The sequence below is a fragment of the Muntiacus reevesi genome, chromosome X (genome assembly GCF_963930625.1).
Source record: "Muntiacus reevesi chromosome X, mMunRee1.1, whole genome shotgun sequence".
Classification (NCBI taxonomy): domain Eukaryota; kingdom Metazoa; phylum Chordata; class Mammalia; order Artiodactyla; family Cervidae; genus Muntiacus; species Muntiacus reevesi.
Window position 1 is genome coordinate 944,340 of NC_089271.1, and position 26,316 is coordinate 970,655.

The following is a 26,316-nucleotide window of genomic DNA, read 5'->3' on the forward strand; positions in this document are numbered from 1 at the left end:
CTGAAGCTGAAACTCCAATACTTTGGCCACCTGATGCGAAGAGCTGACTCATTGGAAAAGACCCTGATGCTGGGAAAGATTGAGGGCAGGAGGAGAAGGGGACGACAGAGGATGAGATGGTTGGATGGCATCACCGACTCGATGGACATGAGTTTGGGTAAACTCTGGGAGTTGGTGATGGACAGGGAAGCCTGGCGAACTGCAGTTCATGGGGTTGCAAAGAGTCGGACACGACTGAGCGACTGAACTGAATTGATATCTGAGTCACTTTCCCATACAGCAGAAACTAAGGCAACATTGTAAATCAACTGTACTCCAATTTATTAAAAAAAAAATACAAACTGAAATTCTATGCTCATCTCTCACTCCAGGGATGCAACCAGCCATCTGTTGAATGCAAAGCAAGAGTCTGCCCAGAACTGCTTAATTGCGGAGCTGGGGAACACCCAAAAGTCTGATTAACGGAACCTGGCTCAGTTCTCCTACAGGCAGATGGAAACATGACTGAGACTTAATAAGCGGGAATCCGGTTAATCGTCTTTTCCCGGGTGTGTACAGAGACTGAGCTAATTAGAGAAGAAGCAGGTGGTTCCAGCCAACCCCATCCAGAGTGTGCAGCGGGACACTGGAACAGGCATCTGATGCATGCTGGTAGTGACAGACATAACTCAACATCCTCAGAGCGTCATATTAACGAGAGGGTCCATTCCTAGGCAGGTTGATGAGACGTCTGGAGTCCCCGAGGAGGAGAGGAGGAGGAGAGGAGGAGGAGGAGGAGGAGGAGGAGGAGGAGGAGGAGGAGGAGGAGGAGGGAGGGGTCTGGGATCTTGAAGAAGAGAGAAGGGTCTGGAATTCTCAAAGAGGTGGAAAGGACAAACTTTTTTTTTCTTTACATTCCTTAGCCTACATTCCTTGGCATCACCGACTCGATGGACCTGAGTTAGAGCAAACTCCGGGAGTTGGTGATGGACAGGGAGGCCTGGCGTGCTGCCGTCCATGGGGTCACAAAGAGTCGGACACGACTGAGCTGAACTGAACTGAACTTCCTCACTCTTAGTCACGTAAGTTTTTTTCTTTAACTGATGATTACACAACAAAACAACTCAGCTTAGACTCTGTACTGGGGATGTATCCTGGTTGAAGACAGGTGCTCCTTCCTGAAAACCTTCCGAGTAATTCTGTTACCTTAAAATGTACATTATGGGAGTGGGTCTGGTAAGATCTTTCTGTTGTTAAGTTCTAACCCTGTTACCTTAAAATGTAAGTTGTGGGATTGGGTCTAGCAAGATCTTTACAACCTTGAGACATGCTTTGGATTTATTGTATGCTGCTGCTGCTGCTGCTAAGTCGCGTCGGTCGTGGCCGACTCTGTGCGACCCCATGGACGGCAGCCCGCCAGGCTCCTCTGTCCCTGGGATCCTCCAGGCAAGAACACTGGAGTGGGTTGCCGTGTCCTTCTCCAGATTTATTGTATAAGCAATTAAGAAAGTATAAAGCTCCCTTGCTAAGACTAGAGAGGGGGCACTCTCCGTCCAACTTCTGATGTCTCTGTCAGAAGCTTTCTCCGACTCTTTTCAGTGTAATAAAACTTCTGCCACACAAGAGCCCTTGAGTGATCAAGCCTGGTTCCTGGCACCAAAGCTAGATCTTCTTCGGAGATCACGAATCCGACACTGTTCACTGCAAGCGATCATTAATACATGCAGAACCAACGTAGAATCATCCGTTAATAGAGGCTTCCGTGCTGCTCCAGTGGTTAAGAATCCGCCTTGCAATGCAAGGGACGCAGGTTCGATCCCTGGTCCGGGAAGATCCCACATGCTGTGGGGCAGTTGAGCCTGGCAGCCAGAGCTGTTGGCCTGAGCTCTAGAGCCCGGGTCTGCAAGAACAGAATCCACCAAAATCAGAAGCTTGTGCACCAAAGCTAGAGAGGAGGCCCCTCTCACTGCAACCAGAGGAAGCCCACACACAGCACCAAGGACTCAGCACAGAGAGAAACAAGTATTTTTTAAAAAAAAAACCACCAAGGATAACAAATCTAGCCTTTTGGTGAGGGGTGTGTTTATAACGGAGGACACAGTGTATGGGTCAGGGCAGGGACGCACGGTGACAATGAAAGCCGCTCAGTCGCGTCTGACCCTTTGCGAACCCACGGACCACACACTCCATGGGATGCTCCAGGCCAGGATACTGGAGTGGGCAGCCCTTCCCTTCTCCAGGGCATCTTCCCAACCCAGGGGTCGAACCCACATGTCCTGCATTGCAGGCAGATTCTTTACCAAACTGAGCCACTAGGGAAGCCCCTTGTACACGGGAGGTGTCTTCAAATTTGCTGTCAACCGAAAAACGGCTTTAAAACATAAAGTCTGTTTAAAAAATAAGCAAGTAACGAATGGCATTAAGGACAAAAACACATGCCTAATATCATATACATTAGTACTTGTATATGTACAAATAGTGTATCTATAATCTCTATAATAGTATCTATAATATCTATGTGTTATATCTATATCTATAATATCTATTATATCGATATCTACAATAGGATAGAATACAAATCTTATATTAACATATAGCATAGTATATCTTGGGCGTCCCTGATAGCTCAGCTGGTAAAGAATCTGCCTGCAATGCAGGAGACCCCGGTTCAATTCCTGGGTCAGAGAGATCGCCTGGAGAAGGGATAGGCTGCCCACTCCAGTATTCTTGGGCTTCCATGGTGGCTCAGCTGGTAAAGAACCTGCCTGCAGTGGGGGAGACCTGGGTTCGATCCCTGGGTCGGGAAGATCCCCTGGAGGGCATGGCAACCCACTCCAGTATTCTTGCCTGGAGAACCCCACGGACAGAGGAGCCTGGCGGGCTACAGTTCATGGGGTTGCAAAGAGTCGGACACGACTGAAGTGACTAAGGACAGCACAGCACTTTTTCACCTCTCTAAAGGCAGAAAGTTAACAGGAATTAAACAGCCTCTTGATGATAGTGACAGACGAGAGTGAAACAGCTGGCTTGAAATTCAACGTTAAAAAAGCTAAGATCATGGCATCCGGTCCCGTCGCTTCATGGCAAATAGAGGGGGAAAACGCGAAAGCAGTGACAGCTTTATTTTCTTGGGCTTCAAAATCATTACAGACAGTGCCTGCAGCCATGATATCCAAAGACACTTGCTCCTTGGAAGAAAAGCTATGACCAACCTAGACAGCTTACTGAAAAGCAGAGACATTATTCTGCCAACAAAGGTCCGTCTAGTCAAAGCTCTGGTTTTTCCACTGGTCATGTATGGATGTGAGTGAGACCTGCACCACAAGGAAGGCTGAGCATGGAAGAATGGATGCTTTTGAACTGTGGTGCTGGAGAAGACTCTTGAGAGTCCCTTGGACTGCAAGGAGATCCAACCAGTGCATCCTAAAGGAAATCAGTCCTGGGTGTTCATTGGAAGGACTGCTGCTGAAGCTGAGACTGCAATCCTTTGGTCAATTGACGGGAAGAGCTGACTCATTGGAAAAGACCCTGATGCTGGGAAAGACTGGAGGCGGGAGGAGAGGGGACGACAGAGGATGAGATGGTTGGATGGCATCACCGACTCGATGGACATGAGTCTGAGCAAGCTCCGGGAGTCGGTGAAGGGCAGGGAAGCCTGGCGTGCTGCAGTCCATGGGGTCGCAAACAGTCGGACATGGCTTAGCTGAACAACACTTAACCGGTCCACCGCAAACTCCCTAACCACAGACTTTCTCCCATCCTTCCCCATGAGCAGCCATAAGTTCATCCTCTAAGTCTGTGGGTCTGCTTCTGTTTAGCAAGTGAGTTGCTTTGTACCATTTCTTTTTTAGATTCTGCATATAAGTCACAGGAGCTCCGGGAGTCGGTGATGGACACGGAGGCCTGGCATGCTGCAGTCCACGGGGTTACAAAGACTCAGACACGACTGAGCGACTGAATTGACTGATATGACGTTTGTCTTTCTCTCTCTGACCTAGTTCGCTCAGCATGACGATCTCCCAGGTCCATCCACGTTGCTGCAGATCAAATGCTTTTTTTTTTTTTTTTAACGCGTGTGTCTTGAGTGTCTCTCGTGTCCCGCCATCAGCACGTGGGCACAAGAGAGCTTCCATGGCAACCAGGACATGTCAGCTTCACTCAGCATCCTCGAGGCTCCCCGGGGAGCTGGTGGGGCGGGGGGTGTTCCACATCCATCAGCCACAAGAGCCCGGCTGCCAGGGATGGTTAACGGGCTGAGAGTGCCAGCCTCCACGTAGCCAGGTCCTGCCAAGAACCATAAGGCAGAGCCTGAAGGAGGCAGATGTATCTGATCTGGCAAGCGATCACGGAGGACATGAAGATTAACCTTGGGCCACTCCTGGCAAGAATTAATTGCTTGTGACTGCAAGATTCCTGTCTGTGCCAGAGGCTCACGACCAAACAGGACACATCACGCTCCGAGCTTTGGCCGATCCGTTCCCTCCATGGACATCTGTGCAAATCTTGTTCTTTTTTTTTTTATTTTTTGGCCTGCTTATCATGAAGGATCTTGGTTCCCTGACCTGGGATCGAATCGACACCCCCTGCATTGCAAGGGGAAGTAATGTTCACTGGATCACCAGCCAAGTCGCTGCAAATTTTTCCACGTGCGAGAAAAAGTAAGCGTCAAGTACATCGCTAGTCATGTCCAGCTCTCTGCAACCCCATGGACTGTAACCCGCCAGGCTCCTCTGTCCATGGGATTCTCCAGGCAAGAATACTGGAGTGGGTTGCCATTCCCTTCTCTAGGGGATCTTCCTGACCCAGGGATCGAACCTGGGTCTCCTGCATTGGCAGGCACATTCTTTATCAGCTGAGCCACCAGGGAAAGCCCACTTAATTTGTTAGGAAGGCCAAGAATGTAGCTGTTTGTCAGATCATGGAAGAAAAGTCTATCTTAGAAAGTGCCAGCAAGAAGCCAAATGGACAGAAGATTTAAACAGATGTTTCTCCAGACAAGACATGCAGAGAGACAACAGACACACAAAAAGATGTTCAACATCGCTCATGATAAGAAAAATGCCAATCAAGACTACAGTGAGGTATCATCTCATACCAATCAGAATGGCCATCATCAAAAAAGTCTACAAACAATAAATGCTGCAGAGGGTGTGGAGAAAAAGGAACCCTCCTGCATTGTTGGTGGGAATGGAAATTGGTGCAGCCACTGTGGACAACAGCCTGGAGGGTCCTTAAAAAATTAAAAAATAGCCGTACCGTATGACCCGGCAATCCCACTCCTGGGCATATATCCAGAAGCATGGCCCCCAGAGATGCACGCACCCCAAAGTTCACCGCAGGGCTATTTACAACGCCCAGGACGTGGAAGCCACTTACATGTCCATCGACAGTGGAATGGATAAAGAAGACATGGTACCTGTATACGGTGGAATTTTACTGAGCCACGAAAAAGAATGAGATAATGCCAAGTGCAGCAACATAGATGGTCCCAGAGGTTGTCATGCTAAGTGAAGAAGTAAGTTGGACACAGAGAGATAACTATCATATAATACCACTTGTATGGGGAATCTAAAAAAAAAAAATTGAATACTAATGAACTTATTTACGAAGCAGAAACACACTCATCGACATAGAGAACAAATTCGTGATGACCAAATTAGGGAAAGGAGGAAGGATAAGTTAGGAGCTCGGGGTGAAAACACACACCCTTCTAGGTGTATGATATCTAAACAGCAAGGACCTAGGACACAGCAGAAGACTCGGTGCTCAATATTCCGTAATAACCTCCATAAGTAACTGACTCGCTCTGTTGTACACGTGGGAATAACACAACATTGTTCGTCAACTGCGTGTGCGCTCAGTTGATCAGTCGTGTCCGAGTCTCTGAGACCCCGTGGACTGTAGCCCGCCAGGCTCCTCTGTCCCTGGAATTCTCCAGGCAGGAATATGGGAATGGATTGCCATTTCCTTCTCCAGGGGACCTTCCCAACCCAGGGATCAAACCTGCATCTCCTGCATCGGTAGGCAGATTCTTCCCTGTCTGAGTCATCAGGGAAGCCGTCATCAAGTATACACTCCAATATAAAAATTAAAGAAAAAAATTTTTTTTTAAAGATGCCAAATGAGGCAGTGGGATGCTTTTTCGTATTTCATTCAAGCGTGATTTCTGCCTCGCTTACTTCCGTCTCCTCCTCACCTCTCAGGTGGATGAATTCTGTGTTCTGTTCCCTCCTGTTCACTCTCGGGGGCTCCCTTCCCGTTTCTGGGTCCTGACTGCTCTGGGACTGTCAACTTGCGCGGCCTCTGGGGGTCCTGAGGTTTCCGCACCTCTCACGCAACGGACTCACATGGAGTGCGGCTCTTTGGTTTGCTGGGTTTTAAAATATCGTTTATTTATTCATTGGCCCTACTGTGTGGCTCTTGAGGTCTTCCTTCCCAGACCAGGGATTGAAGCGGAACCCTTGGCAAGTAAACGCGCAGAGTCCTAACCACTGGGCTCCCAGGGAAGTCCCATGTGGAGTCTTTTTTTGTTTGTTGGTTTGTTTTTTGCTCCTCAGCTCTGAGGAGATATTCCCAGGAGGCTCAGCGGTAAAGAATCTGCCTGCCAAATCAGAAGACGCTAGGTTCGGTCTTTGGGCAGGGAAGATCCCCTGGAGGAGGAAATGGCAACCCACTCCGGTATCCTTGCCTGGAGAATCTCATGGACAGAGGAGCCTGGCGTGCTGCAGTCCACAGGGTCACAAAGAGTCGGACAGGACTGAGCAGACTTAGACACGTCTGAGTAGATAAAGGACCCCGCAGATGGACAGGAATCCAGCCATTTTCTAGCTGAACCTCTAGGGCTTCTCTGGTAGCTCAGTTCGTAAAGAATCCACCTGCAATACTGGAGACCTGGGTTCAATCCCTGAGTTCGGAAGATGCCCTGGAGGAGGAAACGGCAACCCACTCCGGTATCCTTGCCTGGAGAATCTCATGGACAGAGGAACCTGGCGGGCTGCAGTCCATGGGGTCCCAGAGAGTCAGGCAGGACTGGGCGATTAAGCATATCACAGCACACTTGAACCTCCACACTCTGCAGCGATGGAGCAATCCGTGCACCGCTTGGAGGCAAGAACTCTGACCTTGAAAAATGAATGTTTTGTTGAAGAGCCTGGGGTTGGGGGATGAGACAGGAGGTGTCAACGAGCAGAGCTGGGCAGCCACCCGGGGTGCAGACACGTGGGAGCTGAGAGGCGCTGAGCTCTGAGCAGATGGACTGCTTCTCTTCCCGCGCGGAATTTCTGAGCTCACCAATCCGATGACTGAACGTGGAGTAAAAACCCTTTTCTGTTTTCTGCCTTTAATATAAGAGTGAGGAATGCTCAGTGAGGAAGAACTCTGCAAAATGCAGGCTGTGCTGTTCCCATCTTCCTCTCTGGGTTTTGGGTACATGTCTGTTTTTTGCTTTGCCAACAAAGGTCCATCTAGTCAAAGCTGTGGCTTTTCCAGTGGTCATGTATGGGTGTGAGAGTTGGACTATAAAGAAAGCTGAGTGCCGAAGAATTGAGGCTTTTGAACTGTAGTGCTGGAGAAGACTCTCAAGAGTCCCTTGGACTGCAAGGAGATCCAACCAGTCCATCCTGAAGGAGATAAGACCTGAGTGTTCATTGGAAGGACTGATGCTGAAGCTGAAGCTCCAATACTTTGGCCACTTGAGGCGACTCATTGGAAAAGACTCTGATGCTGGGAAAGATTGAGGACAGGAGGAGAAGGGGACGACAGAGGATGAGATGGTTGGATGGCATCACCAATGCGATAGACATGAGTTTGAGCAAGCTCCGGGAGTTGGTGATGGACAAGGAGGCCTGGCGTGCTGCAGTCCATGGGGTCGCAAAGCGTCAGACATGCCTGAGCAAGTGGAGAACATATACATTGCAGTAAATTTTTTCCAACTTACTCTGGCTCAGATAGGGTCAGTTCTGTATTACTGAGCACCGGCTTACACACTTTTTCCTGTAAAGTGCGGGAACAAAAGCCTATTGATTGTGCAAAGTCGTCTGCTGACAGAGAAGGTCTCCAGGCCTAGAAACAAATGTCCCCCAGGAACCCCCACTGCAAAGGGCACAGAACCAAGAGTCGGGTAAATATCCTAGAATGTCACCGTGCTTCTGATTTCATCTCCAAGGTGTAAACCGAGGAGCTGGGACTTAGGCTGCGTTACACAGAAAAGTACAGTTTCTCCACGAGAATGTGAAATCCATCTCTCTAAGCGAGCCACGCACAGAGATGAAGGATTTCGGGACATTTCTGTTTCGGGACATTTCTGTTCGGAGATAACCGGGCTGGCTCATTTCACTGTGGACAGAAAACCGTTTTCTTGGAAACGGCCTGGCAGAAAACTCCTTCATAGACCCAGAGACTGTTGGCCTATTTATGATACCTATTCTATTTCCTCCAGAACAGGGCTGTTCAATTTGTGTCCAAAAGTTCCTAAGATGCTGTGGGTACAATCCGATGCTATCCATCTTGTTTATTTTTTTTTTAACTAAAAAAAAAATTTTTTTTCTTTAGTTTTTATTTTATATTGGAGTGAGGTTGATATTGGCGTCTCTGGGGGCTCAGTCGGTAAACAGTCTGCCTGCAATGCAGGAGATGCAGGTCTGATCCCCGGTCAGGTTTGATCTCCTCCCCTGGAGGAGGGCATGGCAACCCAGTCTAGGATTCTTGCCTGGAGAATCCCCCGGACGGAGGAGCCTGGCGGGCTGCAGTCCGTCGCGTCAGATGCGATTAAGCAGCTAACACTTGAAGATCATAGATTATTTACAATGTTTCAGGGGTTTCAGGTTGTCCAGGAAAGTCATTCAGTTACACACGTATCTATTCTTTTTCAAATTCTTTTCCCATTTAGGTTGTCACATAAGATTGAGCAGGGTTCCCTGGGCTGTACAGTAGGTCCTTGTTAATAATCTGTCTTACGTGGAATGGTGTGTGTGTGCTAACACCAAACTCCTTCTTTATTCCTCACCCCAGGGTTCAATGGGAACTCTGAGGCTGTTTTCTGTGCCTGCAAATTCTGCTTTTGTTTTGTAAATAAGTTCATCTACATAGAATGCCACCTGATTTCCCTGTAAACAGGTAACCCTGGGTGACAACGAACAGGTTTGAATGTTTTCAAAAATCAAAAAAAAAAAACAAGGCAAAAGAAAGCCTTTATTCAAAGTCAGGGATCATTTCAGAAATTCTCCTTTTCCAGTCATGATTTCTGTAAAAAAAACTGTATCGAAGTACAGTTGATTTGCATTGTTAATTTCTGTTAATAAGCAAAGTGACCAAGTTGTGTGTGTGTTGGAAGGACTGGAGTACATTCATATATTTCAATTTATGTATATTGGAAATATATATACATAAATGCATATATATATATATATTTCCTTTTTCAGGGAAGCCCATGAATATATATATACATACAGATATATACATATATATATATGTCCCCTGGAGGAGGAAATGGTAACCCACTCCAGCATTCTTGCCTGGGAAATCCCACTGACAGAGGAGCCTGGCAGACCATAGTCCATGCGGTTGCAGAGTTGGACACAACGGAGCGACGAACACCTTCACTCCTTTTTCACGTCCTTTTCCATTGTGGTTCACCACAGGACACTGAATACACTTCCCTGTCCTCCACAGTAGAATCTTGGTGTTTAGCCACCGTATATATAGTTGATGGTGGTGGTTCAGTTGTTAAGTCGTGTCTGACTCTTGCGACCCCGTGGACTGTAGCCCGCCAGGCTCCTCTGTCCATGGGATTCTCCAGGCAAGGATACTGGAGTGGGTTGCCATTTCCTTCTCCATCCTATGTAGAGTAGTTTGGACCACACTATTTTTTAAATTGAAGTAGTGTTTACTCGCGATATAGAACCTCTTCTTTTAATGACTTCTCAAGCAACCACAGTAAGTGGAGAGATTTTTAAAAAGTGCAAACAAAAAGCAAACACTAAATCTTAATCCCCAATAAGCTGGCATGTGTCTGGTGTCTGACTGAACAGCAGAACCTTCTTTGGTCCTTGGAGCCGACAGGAGAAAAGTATACGTCTGCTGGACTCCCAGCAACCACGGAAATGAGAGTCAAATACTTAAATTATCTATCCATCCATCTCTGTGACCCCATGGACTAGAGCCTACCCTGCTCCTCTGTCCATGAGATTCTCCAGGCCAGAATACTAGAGCGAGTAGACATTCCCTTCTCCAGGGGATCTTCCCGACTCAGGGATTGAACCCGGGTCTCCCAAATTGCAGCCAGATGTTTTACCAGCTGACCCACCAAGGAAGTCGTCTATCTATCTATGATTTATCTTTTCATTTATCTGTTATCCAATTTATCTATCCATCTATCATTTATCTATTCATTTGTCTATCATCTATCCATTCATCTAACTGCCCATCCGTCCATTATATCTATTAATCATCTATTCACCTTATCTACTTATCTATAATTTATGTATCTTTTATCCATCTAGCATTTATCTAAGATTTATTCATCTATCTATCTATATGTATCCATCCACCCATCTAATTGTCCACTCATCCATTGTATCTATCAATCATCTAGTCACCTTATCTATTATCTATATATCTACATTATCTATCTATCTATATCTATCTATATATTTTCCATTCATTTATCTATTATATAATCTATTGATCTATTTATCTATCACTTATCTATCAATGTCTCTATCTACCTACCTATCTATATTCATTTCTCAGATCACCTATCAATCTTTCTATCTATAATCTTACAGAAAAACCTGAATAAACTTTGTAGCCAAGTCAATATCTATCATCTGTCCATCCATCTATACATCTACCCATCTATCTAATCTAGTCAACCATCCATCCATCTGTGTATCCATCTACCTATACATCTACCTATCCATCCATCTATCCATCTATTTATAGCCATCTATCCATCTATTTATAGCCATCTATCCATCTATCTAATCCATCCATCCATCCATCCATCTACCCATCCATCTATCTATCCATGTATCCATCAATCCATCTATCTACATGCATCCACTCACCCATCCATCCATCCATTTATATCCATCTATCCATGTATCTAATCCATCTATCCATCAATCCATCTATCTACATCCATCCACTCATCCATCTATTTATATCCATCTATCCATCTACCTAATTCATCCATCCATCCATCCATCCATCTATCTATCCATCCATAGCTGTGGTTCTCAACCAGGGATGACTGCCCCCAGGGGACATATGACGACATCCAGAGACACTTCTGGTTGTCACAGTTGGGGTGGGGGGTTGTTCCCGGCACGTGGTGGGTGGAGACCAGGGCTGCTGCTCCACACCCCAAGTGCACAAGACAACCCCCAGCCCAGGGCCATCCAGCCCCAGATGAGAGGGCCGTGAGGCTAAGAAACCCAGGTCTAGAAGGTGAAGACACAATTTCTGATGCAGAAAGAGCAGGCTGGCGGAGAGCCCGCAGACAATCCGGGCTCCTGCACAGAACCACCTCAGAATCTGCCCCTCGGTCTCAAAAACTCCCCTTAGCATCACTCAGCCCTCTGGGGAACGTGCTGTTTGCCAGGTTCCTGGGGCTGGCTCACGGTTGTGTCTCATCCAACAGGGTCTTTCCAGGACTGTGACTTTTACCAAAATGCCACCATTCCCCTTTCTCAAAGGCTTCAGGCAAAAGGAGAAGAGGGTGGCAGAGGATGAGGTGGTGATGGCATCACTGACTCGATGGACATGAGTTTGAGCAAACTCCAGGAGCTGGTGAAGGACAGGGAAGCCTGGTGTGCTGCAGTCCGTGGGGTTGCAAACAGCCAGACACGACTGGGCAACTGACCAACCAACCAACCACCATTTAAAACTTCATCTCGCAGATGACCTCAGGATGTAAGAAGCCTCTATTCTCAGAGAGAGATAGAGAGATCTTGAGTCCCCCAAGGAAATGGCAACCCACTCCAGTGTTCTTCCCTGGAGAATCCCACGGACAGAGGAGGCTGGCGGGCCACAGTCCATGGGCTCACAGAGTCAGACACAACTGAAGCGCCGTTGCATGCACGTCCCGACCAGGCAACCAAGAGACCCGACCTGGAAAAGCTGGTGATGCAGACAGAAAAAGATGCCAGACGGGCACAGGGGTACCCACACGTGGGCAAGGCTCCACACACAGCTACCTCATCTACAACCCTCCGGCCTCATTCCAAGGAAAGCATCCCTTTTTTCCTTTTCCTCCTCTGTGCTCTAGTCCATCCTTCACACGGACAAACACATGGACCCAGGATGACTTGCAGAATTTCCAATGGACCCGGCTGGCATCTCTGCCCAGGGATGCTGGCTTGAAGCATCAATTACTAATGTGGTCTGCAGCACAGCCCGGGGGCCGGGGGTGGCGGGGGAGCTCGGAGCGCTTGATGCGAGGCTGTGACCTTGGCCTCAGGCTAACCCTCTCCACCCCCCTCGCCGTCAGGTACTTTCAAGTCAGAAGCGAGGTCTCCCTGTGAAGGTAGCTAAATTAATTTCCAAGGGACAGGCGGAGATCCCGGTGCAGCTGTTATTAAACGGGTAGGAATCTGAAATGAAGAGCTGAGGGGGAGACAGAGGACTTGACTGCGAAGACAGGGAGAGACCAGGTCAGCAAGGGAGGCTCAGAGGAGCCAAAAAAAAAAAGAGAGAGAGACAGAGAGGGAGCAATTTGCAACGACAGCCCACTTTGCTTGTTCCAATGGAATAAAGGTTGCAGTTGCCTCTGTGTGTGTGTTTTAACTGGAGATTTGTTTTACAATGCTGTGTTGGCTTCTACTGCACAACAGTGGGAGTCTGCCGAAGGCGCGCGCGTGCGCGCGCGTGTGTGTGTGTGTTAACTGGAGGAGAATTGCTTTATAAAGTTTTGTTGGTTTCCGCTGCACAAAAATGCGAGTCCACGGAAGGCATACATAAGTCCCCTCCCTCTTGAACACCCCCCTCCCACTCCCCACATCATCCCTCAGCATGGCTCATTCTTAGAGAAAAGCAAATCAAAACAGCAATGAGCTATCTGCTCACAAAAGTCAGAATGGCCGTCAGCGAAAAACCTACAAACAATAAATGCTGCAGAGGGTGTGGAGTGAAGGGCACCCTCTTACACTCTGGGTGCGAATGTAAATTGGTACAACCACGATGGAGAAGAGTAGGGGCATTCCTTCAAGAACTAGGAATAAAACGACCATATGACCCAGCAATCCCACTATTGGGTATATACCCTGGGGAAACAATAATTCAAAACCACACATGCACTCCAGTGTTCATCACAACACTATTCACAGGAGGTAGGACATGGAAACGACTCTGATGCTGGGAAAGATGGAGGGCAAAAGGAGAAGGGGGCGGCAGAGGATGAGATGGCTGGATGGCATCACTGACTCAACGGACATGAGTCTGAGCAAACCCCGGGAGATGGGAAGACTGCAGTCCATGGGGTCGCAGAGAGTTGGACACAGCTAAGCAACTGAACTACCATAAAGACACAGAAGAAATGTAGATGTCCACTGACAGAGGAATGGATAAAGAAGTTGTGGCAGGTATACACAATGGAATATTACTCAGCCATGAAAAAGGAACAGGTTTGCGTCAGCTCTAGTGAGGTGGATGAACCCGTGTGTGTTTTGACTGATTTTCAACGCCGGGCTTCACGAAAGGACAGCAAGAAATCCAGAGGTCGTATGAGATGTCCAGCGTCAGGGGAGATGGACGACTGTTTCTCCATGCTGGGCAACAATGGGCATGGCACGGAGTCAGTGAGCGCTGGGGGCCTGCTGGAACCGATGATGCCAACACAAGACACAGGGACTGTCTCACGTTTCTGTGTGCGAGATGTCTGAAACAGGTCACGCGGGGCTACGATAGAGGTGCTGGCAGGACTTGGCGGGGAGGAATCTATTTCTGGGTCTCTTTCGGCTTCTGGAGCTGCATCCGAAGTTCCTGGCTTCTTCCTCCAAAAAGTAGGTTACCATCTTGAATTCTCTCTTCTGTCACCTGCTTGCTTGCCTCCCTGCCTATCTGATCCTCTGCCTCCCTCAGAACAAAACCTTTGTGATTGAGACTCCTGGCGGCCCAGGGGTTAGGAATCTGCCTTTCACTGCAAGGGATATGGGTTCAATACCTGGTCAGGGAACTAAGATCTCATACACCTCGGGGCAACGAAGCCTGCCCGCCAAGCAATGAAATATCCCACATGCCACAACCAGAGAAGCCAAAAATAAAGATATATTAAAAATTTTTTTAAACTTCAATAAATATTACATTTTAAAAAATCTTTATGATTACAGGACTTCCCTGGTGTCTCAGATGGTAAAGAATCTGCCTGCAATGCAGCAGACCTCAGTTCAATCCCTGGGTTGGGAAGATCCCCTGGAGTAGGGATAGGCTACCCACTCAAGTATTCTTGGGCGAGCATGGTGGCTCAGTCAGTAAAGAATCCGCCTGCAATACCGGAGGCCTGAGTTCAATCCCTGGGTAGGGAAGATCCCCTGTTGTTTAAGTTGCTGTCACATCTGACTCTTTTGCAACCACAGAGACTGTAGCCCACCAGGCCCCTCCGTCCATGGGATTCTCCAGGCAAGAATACTGGAGTGGGTTGCCATGCCCTCCTCCAGGGGATCTGCCCGACCAAAGAGCCCCTAGAGTAGTCTGAAATGATAATATCTCTGGCTGTAACAATAAGCAAGAATTGTCACAGCCATCAGTGACTTCCAGCCTCCAAATGTGAATGTTAAGTGAAAGCAGCTCAATCGTGTCCAACTCTCTGTGACCCCATGATCTGTAGCCCGCCAGGCTCCTCTGTCCATGGGATTCTGCAGGAAGAATACTGGAGTGGTTTACTGTGTCCTTCTCCAGGGGATCTTCCCGACCCAGGAATCCAACCTGGGTCTCCTGCATGGGAGGCGGATCCTTTACAGTCTGGGCCAAGACGATGGCAAAATTTCGATCCACCACCCCCACGGTGATTGCAGAGCAGCTGGGAGAATACAAGAATCGGCCATCCGTGACATCTACCTCTCCTGAAGGTGAACAAGGAAACAGGCTTTGCCCCAGACAGCCGAGGTACGTGTGAAAGGAGTGAATTCAGTGAGCCCACAGGGGGCATCTTCCCACACAGAATCCTCAGTTCCCTCACTGATATCTGATCTTTGCTGTTCAGACAGCCTGCTCCCTTTGTTGCAAACTTATATACAGCCTGACTCCCCCTCCAGCCTCCTTGGAGCAGTTTTCTCAGAGTTACGGACAAGCTGCCGCCCCAGGCTCGGAGTCCTCAACATGCCCACCCAATAAAATAACTCTGATTTCAGGTGGTGACTGTATTTTTTGGTTGACAGCATCAAGCTACTTCAACACACATTTTTTGGCTGAGTTGTTGGCTTCCCTGATAGCTCAGCTGGTAAAGAATCTGCCTGCAATGCAGGAGACCCTGGTTTGATTCCTGGGTCGGGAAGATCCGCTGGAGAAGGGATAGGCTACCTGCTCCAGTATTCTTGGGTTTCCCTGGCGGCTCAGCTGGTAAAGAATCTACCTGCAATGCGGGAGACCTGGGTTCCATGACTGGGTTGGAAAGATCCCCCTGGAGAAGGAAATGTCAACCCACTCCAGCATTCTGGCCTGGAGAATCCCAAGGACTATACAGTCCATGGGGTAGCAAAGAGTCTGTCACAGCTGAGATACTTCCAATTTCATTGACTTGAAATTCTCGTCTCTTCTTGCTATCTTTTTTTTTTTTTTTAACTCCATGGGGATTAGAGTTGGCTTGAGAATTATTCTAAGCTGAAAACATTTGAAATTCATCAGATGCTGGGGAGAGAAAAAAGAAAAAAAAAGAAAAAGCCCGTGGTACCAGTGGTAAAGAACTCCCCTGGCCAATGCAGGAGATGCAGCAAACCTGGGTTCGATCCCTGAGTCGGGGAAGATCCCCTGGAGGACGAAATGGCAACCCACTCCAGTATTCTTGCCTGGAGAATCTCAAGGACAGAGGAGCCTGGTGGGCTGCAGTTCACGGGTTTGCAAAAGACTGAGCATGCATGAGAATGAAAGGGGAAATGGGGTAGCTTTTGCTTCATTTCTACAATGTCTACAATTCTTATTAATAATGTTGTTAATGAGCCAACTCTGTGGGTCCTTCCCTGGGCAGAACACCCCCCACCTCACGCTCTCCTCCTGCCTGCTCTTTAGAAGAAAGCTTTCGCCTCCTAGGACTTCCCCGAGAGTGCCAAAGAATAAACTGAATCAGAGAAGAGAGCAAAGGCAGAAGCAAAAAGAAACAGTCAAAGGAGATCAAATACAAATAGCTTAGCCATTAAACAAAACCAAGGACCTCCAGTTCCTCCTCAAGGGCTGGAGGTGACAAAAACAGTCAAAGGAGATCAAATACAAATAATTTAACCATTAAACAAAGCCAAGGACCTCCAGTTCCTACTCAAGGACTGGAGGTGAGGAAAAGAGTCAAGGGAGATCAAATGCAAATAACTTAGCCATTAAGCAAAGCCAAGGACATTCAGATCCTCCTCAAGGGCTGGAGGTGAGGAAAAGGGTCAAGGGAGACCAAATGCAAATAACTTATCCATTAAGCAAAGCCAAGGACCTCCAGTTCCTCTTCAAGGGCTGGAGGTAACATTCTGAGCCCTGTCCTTTGAGCTATATTGCAGACACTGAAGCTCCCAGGAAGTGGAAGGAGTTAACGATGTGCCCTTCCCACCAGCACGGGGACCCCAGACGGCTGGAAGCAGAAGGTGGGTGATGCTGGCTCCCGATGATGTCACCACCAGCCAATCAGAAGATGGTCCAGCAGGTGATCACATACCCTGGGACCCTCTGCTTCACTTTCTTAAACAAAACAAAACAAAAAAGCGATTCCCAGAAGGTCTTCAAGGACCTTGAAATGAACTTGAAATGAACTCTTGAGGGAGTTCTGGTCTTCTGACCATAAGCTGCTTATCTCTTTACTTGGACCTACATTGGGTGCCTTGCAGAGAAACCCACCTCGCTCTGCTTCTCTCTCATTCTATATCCGTCTTTACCTCTCTCTCTGCTTCTCTCAACAAAGGTCCATGTAGTCAAAGCTGTGGTTTTTCCAGTAGTCATGTATGGATGTGAGAGTTGGACTATAAAGAAAGCTGAGCACAGAAGAATTGACGCTTTTGAACTGTGGTGTTGGAGAAGACTCTTGAGAGTCCCTTGGACTCCAAGGAGATCCAACCAGTCCATCCTAAAGGAAATCAGTCCCGAATGTTCACTGAAACGACTGATGCTGAAGCTGAAACTCCAATATTTTGGCTACCTGATGGGAAGAGCTGACTCATTGGAAAAGACCCTGATGTTGGAAAAGATTGAAGGCAGGAGGAGAAGGGGACGACAGAGGATGAGATGGTTGGATGGCATCACCGACTGGATGGACATGAGTTTGAGCAAGCTCCGGGAGTTGGTGATGGACAGGGAGGCCTGGCGTGCTGCGATTCATGGGGTCACAGAGTCGGACACGACTGAGTGACTGAACTGAATTAAACTGCTTGCTCTCTCTGTCTGCTTCTCTTTATCTCTTTCTGCTTCTCTCTCTGCTTCTGTCTCTCTCTGCTTCTCTCTGTCTCCTTCCCTTTCCCTCCTGCCCTCCCGCTGACACAGGTCCAGAGAGGAGCTGGAAGTGGCATCACAACACCGCAATCCCAGAGAAGGCAAGCGTGTCACTGCTGCTTGGCGCTGGCAGGACCCCTTGCCTGGATCCCCTTAATGTCCTGAGTCGCCTTCCACGCCATTGGGCCGGGTACCAGCTCCATCCAGCTGCTGAGGCTGTGTCTACGGGAGGGACCCCAGGACCAGGCATGCGGGCAGGCAGGTGTCGGGGGGAACGTATGCTCTGAGACGCACGTCCACCAGCCTCTCCCTGCCTCCCAGACCCTTGAGTGCTCTGAGAAAGGGCAGCCGGGGACGCCTCCGCCTGAGAAGTAAGCAAGAGAGCTCACGGGCTGGGGTGGGTCTCAGCGGCTCTATTTTTTTTAATTTTTTTAATTTGGTCTGGAACCCATGGATAACTCACTTGGAATTTTAATGTGCATCCCAGCTCTGCCGTTCTAAAAGCTATTTGCACGTGGCTCTGAATGCTTTAGTCTTTCGAGTGGGGCCTGGTGGTCCCCAAAGGACCCTGGCCTCCGGGGGACCCTGGCAACATCTGGGGACATTGGAACACAGATGGCCAGCGTCTGGGGTGTTACAATGGTGGTGGGGCTCCCGGTGTGTGGTGGGTGGGAGCCCAGGGACTCTGCCCCACACTCCACGGAGCCCAGGATGACCCACGGCACAGAGTCCAGCCCCAGATGTCAGTAGGGCTGAGGCTGAGAAATCTAGACTTAGCTTGAGAGACGCAGTCTGTCTGTCTACGTATCCATCACCTATTATCTATCCACCATCTAGCATCTATATTTTCTTTTTTCATCCTTCCTTCTACTAGCATCAGCTGGGAAGCCCAGGACACGTGGGTTTGATCCCTGGGTTGGGAAGATCCCCTGCAGGAGGAAATGGTAACCCACCCCAGTATTCTTGCCTGGGGAATCCCATGGACAGAGGAGCCTGGCGGGCTGCAATCCACGGGGTCGAAAAGAGTCAGACATGACTGAGTAACTAACCCTTTCAGTTTTTTTATATTCTTTGTTTCGATGATGTATGTATCACTTATTGAGTATATATCTATCATCTATCAGTTGCTTATTTATCATCTATTCTTTTTCATTCTTTCTATCTATGTATGTGTCATATCTATCTATTTTCTTGTCTTTCTATCTATCTCTATCTATCATCTACATGTCTAAAATGTCTGTCTATCCATCTGGGCTTCCCAGGTGGTGCTAGTCAACGCAGGAGATGTAAGAGCCTTGGGCTTGATCACTCGGGTCTGTCACTGTTTCCATTTTCACCCATCTATTTGCTATGAAGGGTTGGGGTCGGATGACATGACTGCATGTATAATCATAATGAAAAGGGTGAGGGAAGAGAAGTCTATACCTGTTTCCAACAGAGCGTTTGTGGATTCTTTTTTTTTTTAATTTATTTTTGGCTGCACTGGGACTCTGTTAGACTTCCCTGGTGACTTAGCAGTAAAGAATCCAGCTGCCAATGCAAGAGACGGGAGAGTCCTGGGTTTGATCCCTGGGTTGGGAAGATCCCCTGGAGGAGGAAATGGCAACCCACTCCAGTATTCTTGGCTGGAGAATCCCATGGACAGAGGAGCCTGGCGGGCTGCAGTCCACGGGGTCGCAAAGAGTTGGACACGACTGAGTGACTAGCAGTCTCACTTCTTTCACATTCATGAATCAAATTCTGAGAAATCCCAAAGTGCAGGCATCTGGCCACTTGGTCCTGTTTCCTGGCTGTGTCTGGATGTCCCTCTGCAGATTAGTGAACCTCTCAGACACACCCATTCGCTGGTGTGACCCACCGGGGCCCCGTCCACCGCTTTCCAAGTGGAGAGATGCCACCTGCACCGTCTGGCGATGCTTTTGGTCATCTTCCTCGAGAAATAATTTTGCATCTCTAACATGACCATGTGACATCTCCCCCCAACACCCCCAGGCAGGTCCTGAAAGCGGATCCCATGCTTCTGACAGCTTCTGGCGTTCTCTGAATCACCGTGGACAGTTTTATAACTCCTTCCAGCCCCGCAAACAGCACACCACCACTCACGCACTGCCTCTAATGTCCTTCACCCTCTCGGAAATAGATGGCTACATTTCATTCTGCTTTGGCACTTGTAAAAACCTGCATGGAAAGAATTTCAAAGACTGGCAGGAAATGATGGAACCCAACGGGGTCTGTGCTTCCCAGGTGCCTCAGCATGTTAAACAACCTGCCTGTCAATGCAGGAGAAGAGGGTTCTATCCCCGGGTCGGAAAGATCCCCTGGAGGAGGAAATGGCAACCCACTCCAGTATTCTTGCCTGGGAAATCCCATGGACAGATGAGCCTAGTGGGCTACAGTCCATGGGGTCACAGAGAGTCAGACACGACTGAAGCGACCGAGCAACAGGGTCTGTATCTTTCTATTATGAAGGTTGTTGGAACTCGTCCCATTTTGGCTCCTTCCTCCCCTTCAGAGATGGAGTTTTGAAAGGAAGCAGGATCAAGTGGCCAGATGCCTGCACTTTGGGATTTCTCAGAATTTGATTCATGAATGTAAAAGAAGTGAAACTGCTAGTCACTCAGTCATTTCCGACTCTTTGTGACCCCATGGAATGCAGCCTGCCAGGCTCCTCTGTTCATGGGATTCTCCAGGCAAGAACACTGGAGTGGGTTGCCACGACCTTCTCCAGGATCGAATCCAGGTCTCCCACATCGGCAGGCAGATTTTTACCACTGAGTCACTAAGGAAGCTCACAAGTTGCCATCTTATGTTTCATCCCTCAGGATATTCTTGAATGAAAAATTCTCAATGCATCTACACATTGAGCAGCACGGTAGACCAGAAGTCCCAAAGGGTCCTTGAGGGACAATTTAAGCATATTCTGGGTAAATGTATTCCTGAACTCACGACGTTAAAATGATTATTTGTAATTCTATGCACTTGGGGATTTTTAAATGCCCATTTCAGTTACCCATGAGGGTAAAGAGGAACCATGAAAATAAGAATGAATCTATGAGATGCAACCCAAGCATCAGAAAGAAACAAGGACACTGTGATCAGATATATGAAAAGTCAGAAATTAAGGGAAGGCATCAAACACAGGAAGTTCGACACGACATCCTAGAATGAAGACTAAGAATTATAAAGAAAAAAGGGAAGAAATAGATGCAGTTGATATCACCAGGAGTTGTAAGTTAGCAATAAATGCAAAGATTGCTAGAAGTGTGTGATCCTCAGAAAATGCTTCGTTGAAAGTGAAAGTCGGTCAGTCGTGTCCAACTCTTTGGACCTCATGGACCATACAGTCCATGGGATTCTCCAGGCCAGAATACTGGAGTGGGTAGCCTTTCCCTTCTTCAGGGGGTCTTCCCAACCCGGGAATCGAAGCCCAAGAATACTGGAGTGGGTGGCCTTTCCCTTCTCCAGGGGATCTTTCCAACCCAGGAATCGAACCAGGGTCTCCTGCTTTGCAGGTGGATTCTTTACCAACTGAGCTATCAGGGAAGTCCAAAAAACAAAGGTCACTGAGGCGAGTTAAGTCCTGTGCTGTGACTCGCTTCGTTGAAGAGAGCCTCAGAGATGGGAGAGTTATCACGCTTTTTACTGAGCATGTACACTCCCCTACCACACATGCAGAGATCCAGGTCATTATTATGTCTGGGATAATGTTTGTGCTTTTGTGGCCTTTGTTAAACACACCCCTAGGATAGCGGTACCCAGACAACAGAACACACACAGCTTCAACACATTTCTTAAATGACAAATTTACTGACTTCGGAGCTTGGATGGAGAACCATGCCTGGTATGCATTTAGCCCTAAGCGTCCCTCAGACTGAATGCATAGGTCTTGTTGTCCACTCGGCAAACCCGGGTGTAGACAGGGCACAAGTTAGGAGCACCAACTGATGGAAGAAGAGTCAGGAAGACAGACGTCAAAAAGCTTAAAGACGGTGCCCACTGTGAGACTTGACACATCCCGAGGACCAGTCCACTTGGGAAACAGGCATGGCGCTACCTGTCTGACCCGTGGGTCTTCTGAGAAGCTTCCCCAATCAGCTTCCCAACCCCTCTGGACTTGGAGGGAGCCCAGTGTACCCGCTATGGTTGTATTTCCTAAAAGCCAAGGTGCGAGGTGTTTATGAAATAGACACCCTCAAGATTCAGTTGGTATCAAGACAGAGGAAGCTTCAACTGGGTTGCATTTGACATGGACCTGCCTTCGCAGAGCTCACTCTTTCCCATGAAAAGTGCCTCTTATCACATCCAGTACATCCCCAGTTTCCAGGCATTAGGACTTTATATCCTTGGGGCCACTCCTCAACCCACACTAGATGGCAAGCTCCTTTAGGACAAGAGCTCTGTGCCACTCAACAGTGAGTTCCATCCAGAGTTTGCTCAGAGCCTGGCTGGGTAGCCCTACTCAACACAGTTGCTGGAAGGATGGATGGATGCATGCATGTGTGAGTGGATGGATGGATAGATCAGCGGTGGATGGATGGATGGATGGATGGGGGGGTAGATGGATGAAGGATGGATGGATGGAAGGTTGCTGGATGGATGGATGAAAGCACGGATGGATGAATGGGTGAAAGGATACAAAGATGGATGGATGGGTAGATGGATAGATGGAAGGATGGATGGGTAAAAGGGTAGGTGGATGGACAGATGGATGGATGGGTGGGTGGACAGATAGATGGATGGATGGATAGACAGACGGATGGATGAATGGATGGATGCATAGATGGATGAAAAGATGGGTGGATGGATAGATGGATGAATGGTTGGATGAATGGATGGATGGATGGTTGGATGGGGGGGTAGATGGATGAAGGATGGATGGATGGAAGGATGCTGGATCGATGGATGAAAGGATGCTGGATGGATGAATGGGTGAAAGGTTACATAGATGGATGAATGGGTAGATGGATAGATGGATGAATAGATGGATAGATGGAAGGATGGATGGATAAGTGGGTGGGTGGATGGATAGATGGGTGGATGGGTGGGTGGATAGATAGATGGATGGATGGATGGATGGATAGACAGATGGACAGCTGAATGGATGGATGGATGGATAGATGGGTGAAAGGATGGGTGGATGGATAGATGGGTGAATGGATGGATGGGTAGATGGATGGATGAATGAATGGATGAATGGATGGATGAAGGATGGATCAATGAAAGCATGGATGGATGAATGTGTGAAAGGATGGATGGATGAATGGATACATAGATGGATGGATGGGTAGATGGATAGACAGGTAGATAGACGGATAGATGAAAGGATGGATGGAAGGATGGAAGGGCAGATGGGTGGACAGATGCATGGATGGATGGATGGATAGATGGATGGATGGATGAAGGATGGATAGATGAAGCATGGATGGATGAATGGATACATGAATGGATGGGTAGATGGATAGATGGCTGGATAGATGGATAGATGGAATGATGGACAGATGGATGTGTAGATGGATAGATGAAAGGATGGATGGATGGATGAGTGAAAGGTTGGATGGATGAATGGACACATAGATGGATGGATGGGTGAATGGATATGTAGATGAGTGGAATGGATGGGTAGATGGATGGGTGGGTGAATAGATGGATGGATGGATAGGATGGATCAATGAAAGCATGGATGGATGAATGGGTGAAAGGAGGGATGGATGCACGGATGGATGGATGAAGGATGGATGGATGAGGCGGTCATCCCTATCGGTTAACAGAACTCACTGATGCTACACGGAAGGGATGAACGCGCAGCCTTACTGACAAACGCACATGCTGTGGGTCCACCTACTGAATCACAGTTTGCCCAGGGACAAAAGATCCTCCATCCCGGTGTGTGTCCACATCGCCCCCTCCCAGGCTTCCTGGACATCAGTGACAGGCTCAAACCCAGAATCCCAGTGCCCATGACACCTCGGATTCAGCCGTACTCACCTGAGGGTGCACAGGACCTCTCTAGGTGCTGGACTGTGTCTCCGAGCTCTGAGGAATGTTCCACAGTCAGGTGTGGCGGGAACATGGTAACTTCTGCAGAACCAAGGTCTCTCTCTCTACCCTGGTGAACAAGAGCTTCCCAGATGGCTCAGGGGTAAAGAATCTGCCTGCCAATGCAGGAGATGTGGGTTAGATTTCCTAGGGTCGGGAAGATCCCCTGGAGAAGGAAATGACAACTCACTCCAGTACTCTTACCTGGAGAATCCCATGGACAGAGGAGCCTGGTGAGCTACAGTCCACAGGGTCATGAAGAGTCAGACATGACTGAATGGCTGAGAACGCACGCCTGCCCAGTGGATGAATGACATAAGGGCAGTCATGAAATGAGAAGGGGCCATCTGAGGCCAGGGTCCTACAAGGTTCCACTTGACCTTGGAGCCGCTCTTTGCTCAAGGATTATGGAATCTCCCAGGGACTCTTGCGACACTCAGCAAGAACAAGAACTCAGCAAGCCTGTTCTCTCAGTGACAAAGGATGGTGGCTCGGCCAACTTCCCCATCCTGAGCGTGTACTTAGTAATCATCTTTGAGATGATGGGAAGAGTAGCTGGCACTTGTGGACAATGACCTCAAGCCATGCAATGACTCTCTGGTGACACATAAACCTCAAAGGCTGGGGTCTTCCTCTAAGCCAAGATTCCACTTCTTGGAACATCATTCTTGCTGTTCGGAAATATTAGATGAGGCATGTCTTCATCTTGGTTTCAGCACAGGAAGTAATCCTAGTTTTCAAACATGACAGTCACGGCTGTAGGACTTAGCAGAATATCTGAGCAGTTCTGGGAGGTGCCAGCATCCAGGGCTGAAAGCGGCAGCTCAGTGGGTCTCAAACTGAGCAAGAGGATGGCTTGAGGCGGTCTGATAAATGCTGACACCCAGAGGAATGAGCTTGGGAATTCTGTTGAAGGCACAGCTGAAAGTGAATTGTTTTCAGAGGCTCCCTCAGTGTGCAGCCAAAACCCACTAGCCTTACCGGAGCTTGTCATCATTCAGTCGCCAAGTCGTGTTCGACTCTTTGCGACTCCATGGACTGCAACATGCCAGGCTTCCCTGTCCCTCACCATCTCCTGGAGCTTGCCCAAGTTCATGTCCACCGAATCAGTGATGCCATCCAACCATCTCACCCTCTGTCGTCCCCTTCTCCTCCTGCCTTCAATCTTTCCCAGCATCAGGGTCTTCTCCAATGAGTCAGCTCTTCACATCAGGAGGCCAAAGTATTGGAGCTTCAGCTTCGGTCCTTCCAATGAGTATTCAGGACTGGACCTTGGGGATGGTCTTCACCACCCATGACAGGCTCGAGTACGTTGATGGTTTGATGGGGGAGGGCTACGCTGGGGGTGGGGGTGCCCTTATTGACTTAGATTCGCTTCTCTTTCTTGAGGTTGGAAGGAATGTGAGCAAAGAAGGCTATAGCATTTGCAGTTCCAGTGCAAATGAAACTGTGGATTCCTTGTTTTCACTTCATTAAGAACTTCAAGATGGTGGTCACAGGGCATTGAGGCAATAGACGTTCTTATGAACCCAGGGTCCTGTGTAGCTTCATGGGTCAATCAACCAGGAGAGCAACGCTGTGATCTCCATGGTTTTCCAGGTCATCCGAGAAGGAATGAATGTTTTCTGAGTTTTCAAGGTTTCTGGTTCATATAGGATGTAGTGGATTGAATACTGTCTGCCAAAAGATATGAGCACATCTTAATCCCTATTAGCGGTGGATATGACTGTTGGCAAAAGGGTCTTGGCAGATGTAACTAATGAGGGATCTTGAGATGAAGAGATCACTCTTGACTATCCAGGTAGAAGTGGTCTGAGATGATGTTCCTCCTGGATGAGGGTGGCCCTAAACCCAGTGACAGGGTCCTTATAAGACATAGAAGAGGACAGACATGGACACAGAGGAGAAGCCACACGGAGACGGAGGTGGGGATGGGAGGGAGGTGGCCACCAGCCCAGGGATGGGTGCCTGGAGCTCCCAGAAGCTGGAAGAGGCAGGAAGGACCCTCCCCCGGAGCCACTGGACAGAGCTCAGCCTTGGGACACCATGACCATTTGAGGACTGTCTCCAGGACTGGGGGAGGATGGATGTCTGTTGTTTTTAGCCGGTCGTTTGGGGTCCTTAGTTACAGCCGCCCCAGGACCCTCGTGTAGACAGCATAAGAGTGAGCTGTGTGAATCAGCAGGGTCATCCACTGGGACCAAGGGCCCCGTCACACAGAGATCCAAGCGATGAGCCACTGGGACCCACCAATCGTCTTGTGGGTTCACACAATGATTGTCACTTCTGCAGCAGGAAGAAGCAGGTCGGGAATCTCTGACCCTTGGCTTCCACCGTCTCTATGACCTCTGCCTGCTCTCTCCCTGGTGCTGGTCCCCGGCCCCTGGGAGACACCTTGTCACGCCACGGCTCTGCTGGGAAGGGTGTCAGGACGTCTCCTATCCAAGTAGACGTCCTGCAGAGTCAGGGCACCTACAGAAGTCTCTGTTTGCTCCTCTTGGACCACCACTTGGGACAGTCCCGTGTGCTGGTGTCTCATCTCCGCCAACCACAGCCGCACACGGGCCAGACGGCGAGGGCCTCAAATGCACACACCCTCGTCTCCCGCTCGTGTACACTAACACCCCCTGGTCCCACGACACCGAATCCGTTGCATCCTGTTCATCTGTAATGAAAACAGGGTTT

General features: G+C 48.6%; 1 long non-coding RNA gene across 1 annotated transcript in view; it reads right to left on the bottom strand.

Moving 5' to 3' along the window:
• LOC136153660 (uncharacterized) overlaps positions 1–23,750 on the bottom strand; it is a 67,695-nt gene extending 43,945 nt beyond the window's left edge. Inside the window, exon 1 of the long non-coding RNA XR_010660419.1 lies at positions 23,581–23,750. This is a non-coding gene — a long non-coding RNA (uncharacterized lncRNA). The remainder of the gene's footprint in view (positions 1–23,580) is intronic.
• Positions 23,751–26,316: the final 2,566 nt, after the last annotated feature.